At 41.0% G+C, this 12,385-nt stretch overlaps 1 protein-coding gene across 4 annotated transcripts in view; it reads right to left on the bottom strand.

Moving 5' to 3' along the window:
• The window catches only part of ST6GAL1 (ST6 beta-galactosamide alpha-2,6-sialyltranferase 1), a 153,026-nt gene that overhangs the window by 63,308 nt on the left and 77,333 nt on the right, over positions 1-12,385 (bottom strand). Inside the window, exon 1 of one of the 4 annotated variants that reach the window (XM_010853910.1) lies at positions 10,195-11,037. The exons of 2 other annotated variants lie outside the window; for them this stretch is intronic. The gene's annotated coding sequence lies outside the window, so the exon portion shown is untranslated. Of the gene's footprint in view, positions 1-3,744; positions 4,014-10,194; positions 11,038-12,385 lie in introns of those variants that run through there. One more of the 4 variants, XM_010853911.1, reaches the window with a different exon arrangement.

Below are 12,385 nucleotides of genomic sequence, written 5' to 3'. Positions count from 1 at the left end.
TGGGCTTCCCTTGTGGCTCAGCTGGTAAAGAATCCGCCTGCAATGTGGGAGACCTGGGTTTGATCCCTGGGTTGGGAAGATCCCCTGGAGAAGGGAAAGGCTACCCACTCCAGTATTCTGGCCTGGAGAATTCCATGGACTGTATAGTCCATGGGGTCACAAAGAGTCTGACACAACTGAGTGACTTTCACTTTGTGAGCTATGGCTCCCAAAGAAACCAGACTGCTAGTCTGTGTTAAGGAAAATTTATACCCAATGATGAATTTCTTTTAATAGACTTACAAATGCCTACAGCTCCATATTCATGAGATCAACAGAGCACACAGATCACTTAAGTTGCTCAGGACACAGATCGCTTAAGCCTGACTGCATAAATTGGGGGAACTGTGCTCTGGTAGCTCTGGTGCCCGACGTCCTTACCCATCAAATGAGAGCAGAACACCTCACCTTAGGACTACTATCAATAAATGAGAACTTGGTAAGAAAGATGAAGATGATGTGGAGCATTTCCAAAGATCTCCAGAGAACTCTCATGTGAATGTCAAGTCTACTAGTCTACTGTTTGAACATTTTATACAAGAGGAAACCAAGGCTGGAGGAGATCATATGATTGGTCCAAGAATGTCTGGCTCTAAGCCCAGGGTGCTTCCCTCCCTAGAAGCCAATAGCAAGTCATCAAAAAAGTGCCAAACCCTGCATGCTGACTCGGTCATAGAATGTGACTTAGGAAGATGGAGGGGTAGAAGAGAAGGTCACAGAAGGGAGAGGGGTGCTCTTGGGCTTCCCACTTTCCCTCTAACCCCGCCCCGCACCAGTGCTTGCCTGGGGGTGCCAGAACTGTGAGCTTACCTTTGATCACATCTGTTCAGATCAATCAATTCAACCAAAACACTGGTAACTGTGAGCTCAGAACAGTAGCCCAGAGGTAACTGGTACTTACTCTTTTTGCCCTCAAGATGCTAATCATCCTAAATGCCATGAGAAGTCAAAGACAAAATATTTAATGCACTGTCTACTTTGCTCCTCTCACTAGAGAGTGAGCACCTGAACCATCTAGTTACCTCTGTGTTGCCAAAGCCTGTGGCCCAGTTACCTCTGGGTCAGGGCCTGTGGGTCATCTTCCTTTACCAAATAAGTGAGTGTTTTCTTCTGGAAAAGAAGGTGTTCAAGGATCTTAGCCCGGGAGGAGGGATTCAAATCCAGCCTGGGATCAAAGAAGCCTAGGCGGATGGGAAAGACCCGTGGGATGGGAGGGAAATGGCCTGGAGGTGGGCAAGGGCAGGGTGCTGGGCACAGAGAGGCTCAAGTCTGCCCAGGCAGGGAGACAAAGCTGAGCGTCGGGAGGTGAAGCTGAAAGGGAGCTTCAAGCCTCACAGTGAGGCACAGCAACAGGTAGGAGAGTCTGGCTTTCACCAGAGGTGCAGTGGACAGCAGATCAAGAGCTTCAGAGCAGGGAAGGGAGCTACCGAGCTGACATGGTGCTGTGCCAGTTCAGCCGTGTGGGGGAGCAGGTGGCGGGGGCAGACCTGCCCATCCCCAAAACCCTCTTCTCCACTCCCTGAGAGTACGTGACCAATAAACAAATAGTAGTCACTGCTTCTTGGGCAACTATTACAGGCCAGGCACTGTGACAAGTACTTGATTAAAGATCAAAACAATGCTATAATTGTCTAATTTATTTTACAAATGAGGCTGTGGATTTCTCCACAATCACTCTGCTATAAAGAGACAGAGCCAGAATCCCAACTCAGGTTTGATTCAGGGTCCAGAGGTCAAGCCAACCCAGGTGCACCCCACTCCCTACCCACCCCCACACTCATGAGATGAGGATCAGGACTAAGATGGTGAAGGCCCACACACAAGGCGCCACTTGGAAGAGTGGAGCCAAATTTCCTGCAAACCCAGCCTTGGAGTCAGACGAATCTGGATCCTAGCTTCATCGGCTATCAGTATGACCCTGGCAAATTACATGAATGCGCTGGGTGTCAGCTTCCTTATCTGTAAAATGTGTACAAAACCACCTACCTCACAGAGTTGCTATAAGGTTAGAAGAAAGGATCCTACCATGCCTTGGAACATGGCAGGTGCTTAATAAATGGCACCTTGTGAACCTGAGCCTGCCAGGAGCAGAAGGCTTATCTACTGAGGATGGAGCAAGTCTTCATTTCTGAGAAGAGATGAATGTTCCAGGAGTACATGACTCAATATTTGCCTGGTTAAATCTGGGAACTAGATGACCATCTCAACAAAATCAACATAGCCACTTTCAGTGTTAACCATTTCAAACACTGATCCAAAGCAATGAGAACCAGAATCTGGAACTCTCAAAGGAGTTAGAGACAAGGAGCTGTTACTGGGAGGGCCAAACTCATGAAAAAGCCTGATATCATGGTATACATGTGAGGACCCCCAGTCCTCAGATCAAATCTCTGTGTATCCTTGAAAGTCACTCATCCTCTCTGACCCTCTGTTTCCTTATGCTCAAAGGGGCTTAATAATCCTTACTTCACAGGGTTGTGGTGGAAACACTAGGGAAATAATAGAGGAGAAGGAACCTTAAGGCTCCAAGACAATGGCATGAGTTCTCCACCTCTATAAAGCAATAGGAAATAAAGTTTTTGCTTCATCAAGCACCCTTCCATTTGAAAGAGGAAAAAGAAATGCTTGCTATTTGACAAACGTTTACTGAAGACACCAATAGTTTATTCGACTAAAGGATCGTCTAGCTATGAATTGGGGTGAATAACTGGTATAAGAATCATTTTTCAATGATCATCAAAATGCAAACACAAAATCACTCAATTATCTCAGAGCATGGACATACCTGAGAGTCTTCTGCAGACAAACAACTAGAGAAGCTCTGCCCAAACAGCCCCACAGGAGTTGGCTGGCTCACTGCCCAAGACAGGAGAAGTCGGTAGACCCAAATTCTCACAAGAAAGCCTGCTGACTTTGCCTCTGAATTTTCCTTCAACTTAGAAAATAAGCCAAACTCACTCCATCTCCCAGCTCCACCCTTTGGTCTTTTGCAAGTAGACTGTGTCCAGGGAAGAAAATGGGAAATCAATGAGGTGATTCCAGAGCAAAACTGGGCTAGGCTGATAGGACCAGGGCCTGGGCACCCAGCTTTGATTTCAGGAGAAGTATTTCTCATTTGGGGGCTTTCCAGGTGGCACCAGTGGTAAAGAACCCACCTGTTAATGCAGGAGACATAAGAGACACAGGTTCAATCCTTAGGTTGGGAAGATTCCCCTGAAGGACAGCATGGCAATCCACTCCAGTATTCTTGCCTGGAGAATCCAGGGACAGAGAAGCCCAGCAAGCTACAGTCCATAAGGTCGCACAGAGTCAGACACAACTGAAGCAGCTTAGCATGCATGCACACACATTTCTCATTTGGTATTCAAAAGACCTAAAGAGTAACCCCCACGCTCCGCCACCATTCCAAAGCAGTAAATAGAAGAATATGTCAGGTTGTCTCTTGAGCTGTGAGACAGGTTATTCAGAGTCCCAGGCCCCAACTCTGTCTCAGCCGCTCTTAACCTCTAGGTGTGGAGCAAGAATATGTCCAATTTAGAAATTCTGGGCCTGGGCAGAGAGGGAGCAGTAGGAAGGTGAGCGGTCAGGGAGGGACAGTGAATTTAGTCTGAGACCCCAGCTTGGCTGGGCTGCCCTGAAAAGAGCAGATTCCTACTCTGAGTTTGGCTCCAAAGAAGAAGGGGAGACACTGCCAAAGAAACCCACCTGAAGTTCAACATGATCCGGAGCTGAGGTTTGAAAGGTGCATTCCCACAGAATCAGATAAATACATTAGGTGTTGGCATTCACTCCCCAGGATTAATTTCCTGGCTCGGGATAGCTGCCTCTGTCACTGAGCAATGACTGGAAGAGTGCTGTGTGAGGAGGTTGTAAAGAACGAATGGTAAACAGCAAACACGAGCAGCAGTCCCCACAGGGCCGTCCCAGGCAGGAGAGCTGGCTCTGGATTCCTGCTGCCTCTGCACACCAGGTAGTGCTTTTGTATCCTGAACTGCAGCCTCATAAAGCTACCATCTTCAGACTGACCGCTGCACACCAGGTTATTTCCCTATAAATCTCTATCACCTCACCCTTACAGAGGCCAGTGACACTGCTCTATTTCTTCAGTGGAAAAATCTGAGGCTTCGAGAGCTGAAGGCTGTACAAAGTCTGTAGCTAGAAGTTGCAGAAAGGATTTGAACCCAGGGCTCTTTGTCTGCATTTGCTTCTCATCCCCAAAGGGAGGAATGAAGAGGGGCTGTAAATCTTTTTCCTTCTACTTGTCTCCCTTGCTTTCTCCCTACAAGGATGGGGACCAATCCAGTGGCAGGTTGAGGGTTCAGTGTTATTGAAAATTCAAAGAAATATACATTAAAATAACAAGATGCCACCTTCTCCCTATCAAATTAATAGCAGTTTTAAAACAATTATCCTGCAATAAAAATTAAAAAAAAAAAGTAACCACAGAAACACAAAAAATAACCCCCAAACCCAGTAAATATAAACAAATAAACACAAACATAAACAAATGATAAAACTTTAATACCATCAAATATCTAGCCAGAAGTTCAAATACGTGTGTTTGTTTATAAAGCTGATTTTTTTTAAGAGTTTGTTTGAATTAAGGTCCAAATAAAGTCCAGTTGTTGTAAAAAAAATTACTAGCAGTTAAAAATATATATAATATAGAGCTGAAAGAGCACTCTCATGTGTCTCTTGAACAAAAATAACATGGAACATCTCTTCTGAAGGGCAATTTGGCAAAATGTATCAAAGCATTAAAAATGCCCATTCTCTTTTAACTCAGTAATTACATCTCCGAAAAGGAAATAATCAGAAAAGCTGTCTGATCCAATCTCAGCCCACACACAACCTGGAACAGCCTCAATTCACAACAATAATAGGAGAATCTACTTTTATGGAATGTCTGCAGGACAGGGAGTGATTAAACAATTAAAATCACATTTATGAAGACTTCTTAAAGCTTTCTAATTTACAAAACACATTTAGAAAACTAGAAAGTAGCATGGGCTTCCCTGGTGGCTCAGATAGTAAAGAATCCAACAATGCAAAAGACCTGTGGTTCAACCCCTGGGTGGGGAAGATTCCCTGGAGGAGGGAATGGCTACCCACTCCAGTATTCTTGCCTGGAAAACCCTATGGGCAGAGGAGGATGGTGGTCTACAATCCATGGGGTCACAAAGAGTCAGACACGGCTGAGAATGTAATATAATGAGCCACCATGTACTCCTTACCCAGCATCAACAATTACTGATTTAATGCAAGTTTCATTTCTTTGACATAAGAAGCCAATCCTCCATCTTGACTATTTTAAGAAAATCTCAGACATTGTATCATTGCATCCATTATGTCACTATGGATCTCTAAAAAGCACTCTTTTTATAAATATAACCAAATCATCATTATCAAACAAAAAAATTTAGATTAGTTCTCTCAACAAAATAGTAATGGATTCATAATATAATGCAAACTGATAAAGAGTATTATAAAACTCTAAAATCTTAGTTGAAAGAGAGAAAAAGCGGGAGAAGAAGAAAAGGAAAGGGAGAAATTATTCACAAAGGAAAATGACTTGCAGGAAATAAATTCAAAATATTGCCAGTAATCTATAATTACCCTTGTGTCATGGGAGTAGATTATTTTTGCTCAATTTTTTATTTCATATTTTTGAGTGTATTTTCACTGCTGGAGAGTCTACTATGTTGGATATTTATTATTTCTCCTGCTCTTCTTTTATTGCTCACATTCAAATTTTCTCTCCAATATGATTTAAAATGAGTTTCCTAGATCTCCTACATCTGAGAATATTTTGTCTTCAAACATGAAGGATTTTTTTCTACATATAAAATTCTGAGTTGACAGCTTTGTTTTTCCACTGCTTCAAAGATGTTGTTCCACTGTCTTTGATCTACATGGATTTAGATGAGAACTCTGCAGTACTTGAATAGGTTTCCCTTTCATATAATGTATCATCTTTCTCTGGCTGCTCTCAATATTTTTTTTTTAATTTTGTTTTCAGCAGTTTAATTATGATGTGACTGAGTAGTTGTCATTTGCGTTTACTCTGTTTGGGACTCACTGTGATTCCGTGTGTGCTGTGTGCTCAGTTACATCCGACTCTTTGCAACCCCATGAACTGTAGTCAGCCAGGCTCCTCTGTCCATAGGATTTTCTAGGCAAGAATACTTGTGTGTTGCCATTTCCTTCTCCAGGGGATCTTCCCCACCCAGGAATCACACCTGTGTCTCCTGCAGGTTTTTGCAGGCAGAGTCCTTACCACTGAGCCACCAGGGAAGCCCCTATGCTAACCATACAGAGCTGTTTTGAAGAAGTGAAACATAACAAACCTACAGCATTTAGCACAGTCCTTGGCCCATGGCAAATACTGAGAAAATGTCAATCAGTGCATTATCTATGCATATTGACTTTGATCTCATGTTACAGATACAGATGTTGAAGCATGGCATAGTTTAGTGACCTGACCAAAATTACACAACTGGATAAATGAAAAAGCTGGTATCAAAATTCACATTCACTCAACGATGGATACAAAAAAGAGAACAATACAAAACCAGATGCAAGATAAGTATATGTCCAGAATTAGAACATAAAGAAAATGCTGGAAATATCATTCGAGAGAAAACTTAGATTAGTCTGGAGCAGGGTTTCTCAAACTTGGCACCACTGACATTCGTGGCTAGATAATTCCCTGGTGGCTCAGTGGTAAAGAATCCATTTGCCTATGCAGGAGACACAGGTTCAATCCCTGGGTCAGGAATATCTGCTGGAGGAGGAAATGGCAACCCACTCCAGTATTCTGGCCTGGAGAATCCTATGGACAGAGGAATCTGATGAGCTACAATTCATGGGATTGATTGCAAAGAGTCAGACATGACTGAGCAACTGAGCACATACACACACACACACAGTACCATAACACTCTATCCATTTGTTTCCAATAAAAAAATATATTTACAAATATATTTTAAGTGTTGTATAATTTCTATTGCTCTATATTCAAGATCACTGACTTCTTTCTCTGTCATCTCTATTTTGTCACTGAGCCCATCTAGTGGATTCATTCCCTCAGATGTTGTCTCTTCAACAGTTCTACAATTTCCATCTGGTTATTTTGCATAGTTTCCATTTTTCTGCTGAAAACCTCTCCTTTCATGTCTTTCAAGAGTGGAGTATGGTTTTAACAGCTACTTTAAATCTTTGAGAATTCTACCATCTGAGATATCATAGGGTCAACACCTGTTGAAAATCTTTCCCTCTTTGTTCAGCTTTTCCTGGTCCTTTTCATAGTGAGTAAATTTGGATTGTATCCTGGACTTTTGAATGTTAGGTCATGAGACTCTAAACTCTGTTAAATTCTTCTGAAAAAAACGTTGATATTTCCGTTTATTTGTTTTAGCAGGCGTTTAGCCCACTTTGGTTCAAATAGAACATTCTCCCTCATCTTTAATGACCGGTATCTCTGACGTCAATTTAATTTTCAAAGCCTTTCCTGTGCCAAATGAGTATGCCAGTCACATAGGCAACTCAAGGGTTTATCTGGGACTCAGATAGTGGATAATACCACAGATTAAGTTCTCAAAACTTTTGCTACGCTTCATACGATCCATCCCACATCTTGTAGTGCACCTTGTAGAATGCCCAGGACTTGTGCCAAATCATACACAGAGTGGGTCCCCCTTTCAGCTCTTTCTTCTCAGGAATTTCCCTGGAGTCTCTGGCTTTCATTGGCTCATTTTCCTGGTTCCTCTGGCTGGAAAGATGGGGTTATCTCAGAGTTCTAGCCTCCCAAACTACACAATTCCACATAGCAAGGGTCATTATTTAGGTTTTGATTACAGTATCCTATCTGCCTTTTCCAAGTTTTCATGTAGTTGGTTCTTGCATTCTATCCAATTTTTTGTTATAAATAGTGGTGAGGAGAAGTTATAGCTGGATTATTTCATCTTGGCTGGTATTCTGCCCTTTGTTCTCAGAATTTTTTATTTCTCAAAATTTCACCCATCTCTCAAAGCTCCGTTAAAATATCACTCCCATGCAAGAACTCATCCTTCTTCTCTTACCTGGAAAAACATTCTCCTTCCTCTGAATTAGGGAAGATTCAGATTCAGCAATATTGAGAATCAAGCTGAAAGCCAAATCTTTTCACTGACTATCTTTGTTCAAACATCTGGATTCAATGAAATCAAACCTAACTAAGAAGCATCATAGTGGTTAAGAGATTGGACTTCACTTAAATTCAAGCTCTGCTAACTGCTAGCTATGGGACCTTAGGCACATCACTTACTTTTATGTATATACATCAGTTTTCTCATCTGTGAAATGGAAAAAATAATTACCGCATAGAATTGTTGTGAACATTAAGTGAGATAATAGTTGTAAAGCACCTAAAAAAATACCATGTTGTAAGTGTAAGTGATTATTATCAATTTCTCACAGTTACCATATCTTCACTCTGCAGATGAGAGAACACTGCAGTGGGAATAAGAAAGGACAGGGCTTACTCTATTCCCTGCTCTTACTATGTCCTGAAATGACTATAATTTTTGCTTTAGTAAAAACTGTAGGAGCTCAATTTGTGTATTTATGTGGATCTTCAGAGAAGCATGTGACAGGGTGGGAGATGAGATGCATGAGATGGGTTGGGAGATCTGGGTTCCAAGATCAGGTCTCCTCTGGGTCTGTGTTTTCTGTTGTAAACCATCGCTGCATAGAATAAGCTGGTATACCTCCTTGTAGCTGATAGCAATCTTGAGAAAAAGCAAATGTTATAGGGTCATTTCTAGGTTTACCATCAAAATGCGTTCCTGAAACACAGAGAAAAAATTCCCAATTTCTTAAGCTGTCTTGTAGACCTTTTGTGTTTTTTTTGCTGCTATCTATAATCTCATCTCTGAGATTCTAGCTGCACTGACCTAACTAAGGCTTACCTAGTCCACCTTACTGATTCCCAGTTATACCAGGGCCCTCCTGATGTTTGAGCTCAAACATCCCTCCTTACCATCTTGTCAACATGTAAATGTTTCTTCTTTCATCCAAACTGCTCAAAGACATCTGTGAGGGTCTCCCAGACTCTCTGGGACTCTGTTTGCTCAGTCCCTCTCTCTCCTTTGTGTCCCTCAGCTCACACTCTAGCAGCACTTTGGGATGGCTGGTAATCACTTATTTTACAGGTCCTTCTCTCCCACACTATACCAGTGTTTTTCAAAATACATATTATTTTACATTAATGAGTCAAAAACAATTTAAAACATCACTCGGCTTATAAAATAGAGCAAACTAGATTTGAAAGTATCAAAATTCACTGCATGTAATAACCGTGCTTCATGAAACTTTTATCTGAAATAGATCATTAGCAACGTGGCTATAGATGGATGACAAATAATGAACTCTCATGGACCCATGACTCAGATTCAATAATTATTAACGATGTCCAATCTTATTTTGTTTATATTTCTACCTACTCCTGTACCCCCTAGCTAATTTTTAAACAAATCCCAAATAGCATGACATTCATTTGTAAATATTTCAGTATGTATTTCTAAAAAATAAAAACTTTTTAAAAACACAACTATAATACCATAAACTACATTCCTTCTTGTTGGTGACAGTCCAAAAAGTTTGTACAACTTTAAGTTCCCCAGGGGAGAAGCTCCCTCATTTATCTCTACATTTGCAGGACCTGGCACTCAGTAACGGAGGGAAGAGGAGGAGAAGAGAGAAAGGACAGAAACTGAAAAGGCTGGAAAAGGAAACTTAAAGGAAGAGAGTCAAGTCTTTTAGATTTGAATCAACTTCTACTGAAGTTCTCAAAAGAAAAAGAAACAAAACACTCAGTAGATTAAGTTCCTCGACTTTAAATGATTCTTGGGTAATTAAGGCTTCTGTGCTTGCTGTTTCCCTCTGGGGTGTGGCACATGATTGGGCAAGGTATGCACTGCGTACAGTGCTCACATTCTAGCTGCGGTGGGGCACCAGGATCTTTCACAAAAGACAACGCGCTTAATGGGCCGATGGCGAGCCTGTCCTTCCTCTGCACTCCGGCGACTTACAGTTACCTTGGTCCACCTTTCCCTCTCTGCTGCGTTCTCCCCTGCCTTCTACGCTGTCCACAGAGGCCAGAGGCCGAAGACTCACCATAAAGCCAGACGCCTTTGCCGTGCGTTCTCAATAAAAGTCCACGTTGATAAACATAGACTGTGGTATCAGGAGCAGACCCTCTCTCTTAGGAAAGCCCTGAGTTCTGACAGCCTGGGACTGCCATGGTCACCTGCCAGTCACAGGACTCTCAGATAATATCCCTGAGGCCAAATTTCCTTATATGATATTAGGAATAATAATAGCTCTGCTGTCTCTGAGAGCCCTTGTCGGGTCCAAAGGAAGGAAATGCTTTAGCAATGGTAAAGCAGCACACAGATGAAAAAGATGTTTTAGTGATGATTTATGGTTACCTCCAGAACAACAGTTCCTAAACATCACTGCTGTCTGACAAATCGGGAATTACATTTCTTGCAAAACACTATGCATTCTTTAAAAGTATGAATACACAAATAATTGGAAAATATATCTTATACACAATTTATAATAACAAAACATCAAATGCCAAGAAGCAAATTAAAGATAGCCAAGACTTCTCACTGAAAAACTATAAAATTGTTCTTACTGAGAGAAGTTAAGGAAGACTTAAAGAAACGGGAACATATATCATGTTTATGAATTGAAAGGTTTAGTTTTGTTTAAATGTTTGTTTTCCCCCAAATAGACCGTGATGATAAATTTAATGTGTCAGTTGGACCGCAAGTGCCCAGATATTTGGTCAAACGTTACTCCAGGTAAGTCTGTAAGAGTATTGATAAGATAAACACGCAAAAGTTCTATTAGTTTTGTTTCTCTGAAGGCTCGACTATTGCATTGATCTATAGCTTCAGTGCATTCTCAATCAAAATCCCAACAGGCAATTTGTAGAAATTAACAAGATAACTAAAAATTTATTTAAAAAAAAATACAGAGAACTTAAAAAACAGAATTAAAAAAAAAAAAACACATAAATTACTATATGTGGCTGAGTCCCTTCACTGTTCACCTGAAACTATCACAACACTGTTAATAGGCTTCACCCCAATACAAAATAAAAAGGTTTTTAAAAAGGTAAATTACCAGACTTGTTATAAAACCACAATAATCAAGATAGTGATTAAGTAAGGACAAATAGATCAATGAAAAAGAACAGAATCCAAAAGTAACAGTAACTTAATTTTTTTTTTTAACAGTAACATTTTTCTTTTTTTTACAGTGCTATCAGTGAAATTCAGTAGAGAAAGAAAGGTCTTCTTAATAAATTGCTCTGGAGTGTCTGGACATCTATATAGGGAAAAAATGAATCTTGAATTGTTCTTCACACTCTATCTAAATAATTAATGTGAAGCAGATCCTAGACCTATATGTGAAAAATCAAGATACAGACTTTCTAGGAGAAAACATATTAGAGTATCTTCATGATCTTGGGGTAGGAGAAGATTCTTAGACCAGACACAAAAGGCACTAATAATAAAAGAGAAAATGACAAGAACTTCAACACATTTAAAGGCCAAGTTATTTAAAAGCAGTCCTAATGATTAGTTTCAGTTTTTAGTGTGAGAAACACTACATTCAGGCTTGGAAGCCACTGTCCCAGAATAAACACATACAGCCAAGATGTTTCAGGACCTTTTACACAATGTTGCCTCATATCTCACCAATGTGGTAGGCCCACGGTTAGGAAACATCTAAGAAAACAAGTTTTTTGTCACCAGGAGGTCAGAGTATCACTAGGAGATAGATTCACTCAGTCTACTCATAATACACAGTTCCAACCTGCAATCCAAAAAGTCACGCAGGCAAAGAAGAGAGCAGGCTGGACCGTATTCAACACCATGATGGCATGAAACAGAAGAAAATCTAAAAGCATCTGGTCAAACTGTCCTCATCCCATTTTCATAGACGGAAAAACTGACGTCCACTGCCACCGAGAGAGCTACATGATCACTTTATGACAGAGCCAAAGTGGACTCAGATTTCTTGGCTCCCTGACAAATTCTCCTTCTATCACCAAGTTGTTATTATGCTCCCGGCTTCAGGGTCTGGCCAGGTTTCTCAGAAGATGTCTCACAATCGTCCTACAGATGTAAGTACCTAAGCCAGCATTTGTGAAGCTCTCAGTATATTGTCCAACATACAGGAGGTGCTCAGTAAAGAATTCTATTACTGAGTTAGATTCAACTTCCCAGATGAGCAGTGATAATGCAGAAGGCCCCGAAGCCAACATTTGAATAGCAAAGACTCATTTCAT

This window comes from Bison bison, unplaced genomic scaffold (assembly GCF_000754665.1).
Source record: "Bison bison bison isolate TAMUID 2011002044 unplaced genomic scaffold, Bison_UMD1.0 scf7180017864333, whole genome shotgun sequence".
Taxonomy (NCBI): Eukaryota; Metazoa; Chordata; class Mammalia; order Artiodactyla; family Bovidae; genus Bison; species Bison bison.
The sequence above is the reverse complement of the archived record's forward strand: the minus strand, read 5'-3'. Positions and strand labels throughout refer to the sequence as shown.